General features: G+C 34.4%; 1 long non-coding RNA gene across 2 annotated transcripts; it reads right to left on the reverse strand.

Moving 5' to 3' along the window:
- Window positions 1–7,889: 7,889 nt before the first annotated feature.
- On the reverse strand, window positions 7,890–9,911 carry LOC131646520 (uncharacterized). 2 transcript variants are annotated; one of them, XR_009297509.1, is made up of 3 exons: window positions 8,819–9,911; window positions 8,252–8,322; window positions 7,890–8,139 (listed from the first exon to the last, which is right to left on the reverse strand). It is a non-coding gene; the product is annotated as an uncharacterized LOC131646520 (long non-coding RNA). The 2 variants fall into 2 exon arrangements; XR_009297510.1 differs by lacking the exon at window positions 8,252–8,322.
- Between the last annotated feature and the right edge of the window lie 1,847 nt (window positions 9,912–11,758).

Consider the following 11,758-nt stretch of genomic DNA (forward strand, 5'->3'; position numbering starts at 1 on the left):
TGTAAATACAGTTTTTGAAAACAAACTATGAAAAGAAAGAAGGTGTTGGGTCTTACACTCTATTATAGGCCCAGAGATTATTTACTGTTTAAAAACAGTTGAAAGAAAATTGGAATGATGTAAGGTTTTGTTGTTTGAAAACCTTAATCATTTTGTTTATGATTGTAAACAGTTTTGAAAATTGACAAAAGTCAACTTAATTAAGGTAAAGATAAATATCTTTACCTAATTAAGACCTAAACAATTAGGGTTTTATCATAAAATTATTCACAAAATAATTAGGTTAAAACAAAATGAGTATATGCATTTAAAGTATTTAAGAAAACACTTAAAACCTACTATTTTAAACCTAATAAAAATATATAAAATAAATAATATTTTTATGATTTTTTGGATTATTCACAAAATAGATATATTAAATAACAAGTGTGTGAAAAATGAAGTGAAAATGATTTAATTTGATGGGTTAAATAATTGTGTGAAGTTTGTGAAAAAATGAAAGAACAATGGGTGTAAAAAAATAGTTTTGGCCCTTGGAGGATTTGAACCCACGCCCTCTAGGTCACACACTCAAAATAATACCACTGGGCCAAGGCGCGCTTGGTGTTTAAGACACACACCAATTCATTATATTTTCAAACAAGTGGTAAATCATGGAAAAATAAAAGAAACAAAAAGTCTGGGGCGAGGGGGATTCGAACCCCAGACTTGAGGCATGAGGAGACTAAGAGCGCATGTGAGGCCACTAGGGCAAACGATGAATTCGTTTATAAAATGCCTATCATTAAAAATAAAATAAACTTTGCCCAAAGATTTGAATTTTGCGCGCCATGGCCATAGTCGTCTTCTTCCTCGAGCTCAAAGATTTTTAAATTCCTAACTCTCTGGTTTCTCAACTAAATGGCATGATGTAAACATCAATCTTGTTCTAAATTTCCTCACGAATCCAGATATGTAACTAACATTTATTTATATTAACTATAGCTACCTAATTTCTCAGAGAACTCTAAGAACACATGAACCCTAAATTTGAAATTAAATGACAAACAAGATGAATAAATGAATGATGATAGAGGGTTTTCAATCCTCTGATGATGCTGAACAAGATAGAATCGAGATTTATCACAAAGAGTGCTTAAATTAAAGAGATGGAGTTCAGAAACTTACCTCTGAAAATGGAGGTTGTGAGGATGATAGAGAGCACCTGGGCTTGTATGAATGATCCCAAAAGCTTCCTTGGGACTCAGTGATGCTAACTGAATGCTTATTGTAACTTCAATTCTCCTGAATTGTTCTATGGACCTCCCTCGATTTGAGCTTCAAGTGGACATGGAGAGTGATGAATATTGAGTTACAGATGAGCTGCAGCCATCTGAACAGCTTCACTATGATCTGAGGAACACGTCTGGATGCTTGGCTTTGTTGGAAACCTTCTGAATTGCTCTATGGACCTCCAACTGCAATAGCTCCAAAGTGAAAGCAACAATAGCGTTCCTCCACTTACAGAAGTGATCCAGGTGCTTGGATCACCTCAAATGAACCCCTTTGAGATGTTAGAATGCTTACTTTCCAAAGATAAGCTTTGGTTTGAAGAAAACGATCCTTCTTGCCAAAGAACTTTGAAAAACCATAAGCATGAGAAGAGAAAGAGAAAGCAAGGAATATGGTTGCTTTGGTGTGTTTTCTGAATGAGAAAGAGCCCTCTATTTATAGGCAAATGATTCAGTACTGATTGAGAGAGTGAGCTTGCTTAGTGAAGTGAGTTTGGTTTCTTAGCCATGAAGAAAGTTTGAAAATATCCAAATGCAATGATGCATTTTCGGGCTAGCTTCCCCAACCATTGATCTTGCAGGATCTTAGGGGACATTTCTGATTCAGAGGAGGGCTCTAATTGGTTGGTGAGAAGATTCCTTGATGATTCATCATTTGCCATAAATTCAAGAATGTAATCATTACATAATCACATGCCTTTGTTTTTGGGAATCTTCTCCAATCCTTATGCAATGATGAATTTGGATGTATGGCATGTTTTCAGATGCATTAGAGGTCGTGTAGCATCACTTAGTGAAGCAAAATGCACAAAATTGCAAAGTTTCAAATTGTACATGACCTATAATTTCATTTCATGAGGCCAACTTTGAACAAGCATAACTCTTAGCTCAAAATGAATTTGGAGAAGGTTGAACACAATTTGGAAAGCCCTGAACATCTACTTCAAATCATTAGTTTATGGTTCCTTCAGAATCATTTGGGAAATTTGGGAAAAATGCGCCCAAAGTTGGATGAAAACTAGGTTAAAAACACTTAGAAAAATTTCTAAGTTTTTATAACCTAAAGCTTCAAAATTCCAAAACTCTTAAATGGTTGATCTTTTGAAAAAAGTTCCTATGTAAGATGTTGTTTTATTTTGCAAGATCTACAACTTTCATGTTGGAAGTTTTTTGAGTTGTGTAGGTGAAATTTTGAGTTCCCACAATGCCCTTAAAAACCCTAATTCCCAACTTTTTGCTCCTTGGTGAATCTCTTTGAATTTCTTTGGTCAAATGACTTTAATATCCATATATTGATGATATTGATCCTTGAAAGTCATGGTTTGACCAAATATCTTAAAAGTCAAAGGTGAACCCATACAGTTGACTTTTTCCTAATAAAGTGAAATTTTGGACTTTTGTGTAGAATCAAGATCTTCTCCTCAAATGAGTGATGTAAATGGGTTATATTGAGGTAGTAGAGATTCTTGAATCATGTCTTGAGTTTTGGATCCATGCCCTAATTAAAAGTCAACTATCCTGGTGAATTAGGTCAAAAACCCTAATTGTCGACCAGATGAAAATGATGACTGTAGACTTTGAATTGAGGTGTGATGTCCAGTGGATCTTGTCATATGAGCTATTTGAAGATGATTGATGTCTTTGAATGATCCCCTGGGGCTTTTTAGGGTTTCCCAAAGGTGATCCCTGATTTTAGTCCTTGATAGGCTCAAAAACCCTAGTCTGGTGACCTGAGTAAACCTGTACTCAGATGACTGGGTGTCTAATCAATCATAGGTGAAAAAAATGAAGCTCTTGAGTCTTATGATTATATTAGAGATTAATTCTTCTATTGATTGATCCTTTGCCTGAGTTTTCTTGTCTTTGAACATCCTTGATTGAATGCCAGGCTGCTCTGGGTACTTGCTTTGACTTGATGAAAATCCTGAAGATATGTCATCTCAGGGGGGTCAAAAATTAGGGTATGACAAATGCCCCTATTTAAGTTTCTTTTATCTGGAGGGAGAGAGATTGATATCTCGATCTCTCCTGCGTAAAAGAGACTTAAATATCAAAGAATGCCCGAATTTTGGGCGCTCCTGAGATGTTGTAATTGATAAAATCTTTGCATGACTTGATCCTGCTGTCGCACTTGGCAGGGGATGAGGAGACAAACTCCTGTAGAAATACTTGATGTGGACTCTGGCGAATGGATGGCAGTGTAGGATGCGCAATCCATCCTCTTTAACTAAGGGCTGACACTTAGAAAAAGGCAAACAACCTCCCCCTTGTTTCGGATTTCCATATCTCGAAACTGGTCTCAGTCGTGTTTGGACAATATCTCAGATAAGGAGAAAATTTCCAAGGATTTGTTTCCTCATCAAACTTCTCATCAGCACTTGGAGATGAGATACCATTTGATGGTAATAAAGAAACTTCAAAAGTTTGTTTCCTCATCAAACTTCTTACCAGCACTTGGAGGTAAGATACCATTTGACGGTAAATAAAGAAACTTCAAAGGTTTGTTTCCTCATCAAACTTCTTACCAGCACTTAGAGGTAAGATACCATTTGACGGTAAATAAAGAAACTTCAAGGGTTTGTTTCCTCATCAAACTTCTTACCAGCACTTGGAGGTAAGATACCATTTGATGGTAAATAAAGAAACTTCAAGGGTTTGTTTCCTCATCAAAATTCTTACCAGCACTTGGAGGTAAGATACCATTTGATGGTAAATAAAGAAACTTCAAGGGTTTGTTTCCTCATCAAACTTCTTACCAGCACTTGGAGGTAAGATACCATTTGACGGTAAATAAAGAAACTTCACCATCCCTCCTTTTAACTTGACGTTTTTTGAAGGATCGTCATATGGACCCGCGCTCTTTTGAGGGGCTAATGACTTTGTTTGAAGGCAGATGAACTGTTTTCGGGGTGAAAACCGCCATTCGTCAACTGATGCCGGGGAACCAACAAACTGTTTTCCTAAGAGGAAAACTGCCATTTGTCGACTCTGAGGGGAACTAACAAACTGTTTTCTTAGGAGGAAAACTGCCATTTGTCAAATCTGAAGAGGATGAAACATCCCAGAAACAGACAAACTGTTTGAAGAAACTGCCATTTGTCGATTTCTTGAGTATTTAACAGACAAACTGTCTTTCCTTGGGGGAAGACTGCCATTTGCCAATTGCTAGGGGAACAAACTGTCTTCTATTGGGAGAGACTGCCATTTGTTGACCCTACCGTGAAAGAAAGTGAGCAAACTGTCTTCTGCCGAAAGAGACTGCCATTTGCTGACTTTGTTGAGGAATCTTTAAGCGAAACGAACTGTCTTCATGAAGAAGGTTGCCATTCGTTATTTTTGCTCGAAAAAGTGAGTGAACTGTCTTTTGCTGAAAGAGACTGCCATTCACTGACTTCGCTGGGGATCATTTGTCGATCTACTGGGAGATTCTGAATTATTTTCTTTGACGAAAAGTGGTATCTCTTGACCTTGCTGGGGAAATACCAAATTGTTTTCCAGGAGGAAAAACTAACACTTGTAAATTATGTCGGGGAATCCACACTTTTTGGAGAAGAGAATCGCTCATCGACCCTGTAGGGAATTCCAAAATGCGAAATAGACTATCTTATCTGAAGAAAACTGTCGAGTGTCGCTCTGCGGGAGAATCTCGGCTGAGGAATTCCAAAAGTGAACAAACTATCTCTTTGAGGGAGACTACCATTTGTTGACTTGCTTGGGGAAATCCTTGTGTATGAACTGTCGTCTTGAAAGAAAAAGTTTCTCCAGAACTTGCAGGGGAAACTCGAGTTCATGCCTTAATGACTCGGGCACTCACATGATCAAAGCCTCGACTAGACTATGCAATTATGATGTAATGTATGCATGAATATTATGACAATGATAAAAATGTAAAGTGAATGTGAACAGAATTGTCGCGGATGAAAAATCCTATGATACGACTTGAATTCTTGTGGATCAGAAGATGTCCTCTTCTTGTAGTTCGAACTCTGTCGGGAATACCTGGTTATCAGTTGTCCGCTGTCCGAAATGAGTAATATGAATTGAAGTGAAGATCCGTCATCGGGAGATGTTTGCAAAGCGACCTCATGGGGAAATCTTGGTTCCCGGAGTCTCAACCGTTCTCGGAGCAACTGTTTGCATTCTTCCTATTGTTTGTAAACCTCAGAAAGAAATTCACCTTTATTTTTGCAAGTAAATTCATTTTATTTTATGAAAACATTTGTTTCAAGAAAATGACCGTTTAAACTTAAAATGCATTTCAAGAAACTGAATAAGACTCGATTGCAAAGAAAAACACAAGGCTCAAATTATTATTTATGGAATGGTAATCAGCCAAATGCTTGATTCCATGGAGTATTTACAAAGTTGGTGTTATACCCCAAAATTTGCCCGCATCTTTTTTCAAGAAAACTCCAATCTGGAAATTAAGAGTCTCATATAATCATGGATTTTTATTTCAACAAATATCCTGACATATGAAATACTTAGTTTTAGAATTTTTCTTATACAGTAATTTGGCTTGCAGTTGAATTTATTCTTACGCAAACGCCAAATACTGTTTATTACTTCACACATGCTATTTATTTACAGATAAATAGTAATGACACAATTGGTACAGAGTTAAATCTTTTTGCAGGCGCAGAATCAAGAAACTCAGACTGTACTGGTAACAGTCAGTCGACAGTCAAACTGCTGGCAGTACAATTCTCAGTGTTTTGTACCATCAATCAAATCAATCTTTTGCAATTCAAAATTCCAAGATTTTTGTTCTAAAAGTCTTCTGAATATCATGCGATTAGCAGAGACTCAACACTGCACAAAAATCAGGTATGCTTAACTGTCTCCTACACAAACAGTCTTTGACTAGGGTTTTCTTGTTTTTACAGGAGAAACAAGTTTTTGAGACCTCAAATGGATTTCATGCACATGCATATATCTCAAAATACCATCATACAAATTTTCAAACTTCAATTCACTCAGACGCACCGTCAGCAGCTCAAATAGTCAACAGACGACCCGTTTGACTAAAAAGTCAACAGACAGTCAAAAATGAAATTTTTTGTCAAAATCCATATTTTGTCAAAGGATTAATCATTTTATCATTGGATGATCATAATTCATCAAGGAAAGATCAAAAATCAACAAAACCCTAAGATTCAAAATTAGGGTTTTTGCCTGAAAAGTCAACTCAACTTTGACTGATCATAACTCTCTCATCCTTCATCCAAAAAATTCAAACCAAAGCTCATTTTGAAGGAAATTCAATTATCTTTCAAATGCAATTGATCCCATGGTTATTGCATTCACCATTTGAAAAATATGACCAAAGACATTACAGGTCATTTTCAAAGTCAACAAAAAGACACTTTTTTCAAAAGGACACACAAGGAGCATCAAAAATCATTTTAACATGAGACCAAAGACATTGGTTAGAGGACTCTTTGAGGTTTCCAAAAAGTGCAAGAACTCCTTCATATGACAAAAATTGAGGGATTTACACCTTGTTGAAGTTGGCTAAATTTTGGAAAATGCATAAAAACAACATTGTTCAAAAATGAATTTTTTCCAAATGGGGCCAATTTTTCATGGTTCAAACATCATTACCATAATATTATGGGCCTCCCACGACCAAGACAAGGCCCACTCCATTTTTTATTCATTTTTGGTTTAATTTTATCACATATAAGATTAAATTAAAAAAGAAAAATGGATGGATAAAGAATAGCTTACAAACCAAGCATGACTCATCAAGAGAATCATTCAACTCTGCCCCAAGACAAGTACAAACAGAAGGAGGGTGGAAAATCAAGCCATGGTGGCTTAAATGCAAAGCTACTCATGTTGAAAAAGTCAAGATTCCACAAAGCTAATGAATGCTTCTTAGCTTCACTTCCAAGCAGCTCTTGGCCTATAAAAGAGCTATCATACTTCAGCAATCAAGGAGACACGAGTTCATAGCCAGTAGAATGCTTGTAACATATTTGTAACAACTTGAATTTTTCAAAGAAATTTAAAATTCGAATTTTAATTTCTAGCTTGTTTCAGTTCAAACTAAACACTTAAATACAATCCTCAATCATCATTGAACATATCCCAATCAGTTTCAAGCCTTGAAGCACTCAGAATCATCCATTATACCTCACGGTTTGTTCAAACTAAAACCAACTTATATCTCATAACACACACATATCTAGCAAGATGTAGATATATATATTTGAACTTACACTACAAAAAAAGCGCTTGGATTGCGGCGGTTTTTTAACCATTCTACGGGGGTTTTTGACCTCCGCGACATAATTTACGGGAGTTACAGAAACCCCCGCATATACGATTCCCATAGTTTAATTGCGGGGGTTTTAGCCAACCGCTGGTATCATGCTGTAGGGGTTATTCAACAGGGGTTTAAAACCGCTGCAGTATACATAGTTAATTTTCTGGCAATTTTTATCCTCCCTAAATTTTTTATTAATATTTTTTTCAGTTTGGCTATTTTTATCCTCCTTTTTTGAGATTATTTTATCGAATATTGTGGTTTATCACTTTTTGTTGTTGTCCTTTTTTTTAGATTAATTATGAATGTAATCAATATACTCAATTTTAAGAAATAAATAAGCAATATAAATGTAATACAAAACATTCAGAATATAATTTTAATTGTGAAAATTCAACACAAATTCATAATAGCATAAAATATATTGTTTTCTAAAATAGTCTAGTCGACTAATCATAGAATCAATATCATTCATAACAAAACATATAAACAATATCATTCTGGCTCAATCTCCCAATCAAATAATTCATCAAATGATGCTTCCACCACACGATCCTCTTCCATTCAAAGGCGAAACTCACTTGCAAGTTCACTCTGCTGAAATTATAAGAAATTTAATCAGATAAAATATTTTCCTAAGTATCCACACATCAAATATTGTGATCAAAATGTGTTAATAAATATTGAAAGTAGGCACAAGAAGTGCTACCTGTGAACCATCATGTTAAGAAGGCATGAATTCAAAATTTACAAAAAGAATACATGCAACTGGACTCTCTCCTACAAGAAAAAAAGAAACAACACTCATTTTTTTAGAATTCTATCCATGGTCACAAACACATTTAAGAATACTTAAAAACACTCTGCTATAAGAAAAAAAACAGCATCTTGTTTACTTAAAAAATTGTGAAACTTCTTTCATATTTCTAAAAAATTGACACATATTTTCTAAATTCTAGCCACATGCTCATTCTATTTTCTTTCAAAAGAAAACTAAGTCATAATTTATGCAATTAAGTATGCCAGGGTAAGTACCATAATGTACCTTTCACTACCTATGACAGTTGGATGTGATAAATTCTTGTAGAAGAAAGAAAAAAATTGATTATGAATTCTTAGCTTATAGTGGACATGCTGGAAATACAACATTAGTTTGCAGAGATTGTAACAGAACATAAATCATCATTAAATTGTCATGACACTAGTTTGGATTTTATAAAAATATTGAAAGAAACCCTAAATTCCTAAAGTAGAGATAAAGAGGGAAAAAATTAACCTTAATGCCAAAGACATCTTGCGAGAAGCAACCAGTGGAGAACGAACTTGCGAGAAGTGGACAACTACATGACTGCATGAATGAAGGGATACGATTCCCACTTCAAAGCCCAACATTCACTACCAATGACCAGTTTCATGGTAATTCTCAACTAGAATCTTATGTGTTCCTTCCTACTAATCTCCTTATAAGCTTCTAAATAAAGCCAATAAACATACCCTGCAACCTCTGCTACTATGTCTAAGTAAAATATTCAAAGTTTGATAATTAACTAATAATCATTTATAATAATAATGATGACTAGAACAATAATTTGTGAATTACAACAGTACCAAAATACATTCCAATTCCAGTAAAAACAACAGCAAAACGAAAGAAAGAAGAAACAAACTGAGGTAACATCAACATGCATTAAAATATCACCACTGTGGTCAACCCACAATGCCGTAACCAGTGTCTTTCCATCCTCTTTTGCAGCAACACACAAATAGTTAACTTCCTTGAAACCAAATTAAGGGGAAACAAACAAAGAAAAATAAATAGGAAATAGAACTCACAAAAAAAGTTATCAACAATAACACGAGTATTCCACTGCTGTTCCACGCATCAAATTGAAAAGAGGGAAAACCTTGCTTTCTGCGAGAGGGTCGAAACCAGATCGTGAAAGACTCGCTGTGAGTGACTGGTTTCGAGCATTTGAGAAGAAATCAATGCAAAGTTGCAGATCTAGTGCCGATAACAAACAGAGACAAACAACTAGAGGAAGGGTTTGTTTTAGTTAAGCAGCCTGCAAAGGTAGAGGTTTGATGTTTAAGAGAGTGGTGACTTGAGGAAGAGCCGCAAGATTAGAGGAGAACATAAAAGTCGGCGACTTGAGCAGAACAGAGGTTCGACTACTTGAACAACGAGGAGACCATGTGAGATATTCTGAGAACATTGAGGCTTACACGCATAGATTATGGAAGGGGGAAGACTTGGTGGTGAGATTGAGATGGATATGTTTCTATACGGTGGCTAGGGTTTTAAAGGATAAAGATTGAAGGGGGTAAAATAAATTTGGGAAGAGATGAGAGAACGTGTGGAAACTAAAAAACGAGAGTGAACATTTCAATTTGAGGGGACTTGTTTTAACCCCTTAGTATAAACAAAAAATTGTATTGGATCCACAAAAAAATTGTTTTTTTTAATTAATTGTGGGGAATTTCTAAAACCTCTCAAAATAAACTCCCTCTAAATAGCGTTTTTTTTGTAGTGTTAGTGTGGTGTGTAGATCGTTTTTGGAAGTTTAATTGAGCTTTGGATGCTTGTATACGAACCTACCATTTTAGGGTTTTCCAGCTCAAATTTAGGGTTTTTAGTTAGAGCCAAAATCAGAACAAATTAAGAGCATGGTTGAATTCAGTGGAACAAGACGAATCGAATGGACATATCGCGCCAAATTTCTTTTCAAGTTTACCCCTATTCGCTATTTTGCAGGTCTGAAGCTCATCAATTACAGCTCTTTTTTCATAAAAGCGCTATTAAAGGTCCTGGCGAGAGGTTGAAGACGATGAGGTGTCCTCACCTCATTGGACAGCACGCGCGCGTTTTTTTTTTAAATTAACCTTTGGTTTCAGTGTTTGCAGGCGTGTCATAGGTGGTGGACCCTCACAATCTGAGCCATCAGATCTCATTTATTAATTCATCCAACGCATCAGAATGAAGCCCTATACCATGGACTTTATTTAAATACCACACTGGATCATTAATTATATATTTCTATTTTTATTTTAATTTCTTTGCAAAATTAATTAAAAATAGTTTCAAAAATCCAAAAAATACACAAAAAATATTTTTAAGTTTCTAAAATAATATTTTATTTTCTGAAATAAAAATATTTTATTTTTCTTCATAATTTCAATATTTTGCATAATTAATTAGTATATATTTATATATTTGCTTTTTAATTATTCTAACCAATCAAAAAATCATAAAAAAATTGTTCTTTATATAAAATATTGTTTATATATTATAGACTAACTTTGTACATATTTTGAATAATTTTCTCTTTAAGTTTTAATTATTTGTATAATTATTTGTATAATTATGTATTAATTAGCCTAATCAATTTCAAATCAATTTCAAAAATTCCAAAAAAATTAGTTTTGTTTTAAAATTAATTGACAAATATTTTGTACATATTTTAAACTTAATTTCTAGGTTTAAATCTATTTTCATCTTTTTTCTTCATTTTAATTTAATTAATCATGCATTAATTATAACTAAAATCAATCATAAAAAATCCAAAAATATGTCTTTTATTTTTCTTGCAATTTAAATTCCTAGATAAATGTATAGGACGTCAAAATCATGTAAATAGGCTTAGTTTACATTTCCTGCACAATCGATGTAATAGCGTAGATTTACTTTCCGCACTTTACATTTCCGCATTTTAATTTCCAGCAAATATAAACTGCGTGTATGTCAAAGATAAAATTGAACCGTTAGATCACTAACTTCAAAGATAAAATATCTGAATCCAATCATAATCACATTTGCACCTTTTAAGGTAATCCCTTCTCATTCTTTTCAAAATCAAAGTCAAAATTCTACTGTTTCGAGTACAAAATCGAACCTTTTGTTTGTATCCGGGGAAAGGATAGATTTTTAAAGGAAATAGGATAAAGACCTTACAACTCAGGGTAGACCTCCTAGTTTGCTTGCTCAAATCAAAACAAACAAAATTCTCATACACTGTTGTTTTTCAAAACAAAAATTTCCAAAAAGACAATATTTTGTATACATCCAAACACGGATCATTACAAAGTTAACGTTCTTTTCAAAACATCTTTCGAAAGATAAACAAACATTTTGTATACATCCGCACAAGGATCATTACAAATTCAATTTATAAAGGTATTTGAAACCACATATGAGCATTCTAAAGCAATTGAAAAGTGA

Source organism: Vicia villosa, linkage group LG2 (genome assembly GCF_029867415.1).
Source record: "Vicia villosa cultivar HV-30 ecotype Madison, WI linkage group LG2, Vvil1.0, whole genome shotgun sequence".
In the NCBI taxonomy this organism is placed as follows: Eukaryota; Viridiplantae; Streptophyta; class Magnoliopsida; order Fabales; family Fabaceae; genus Vicia; species Vicia villosa.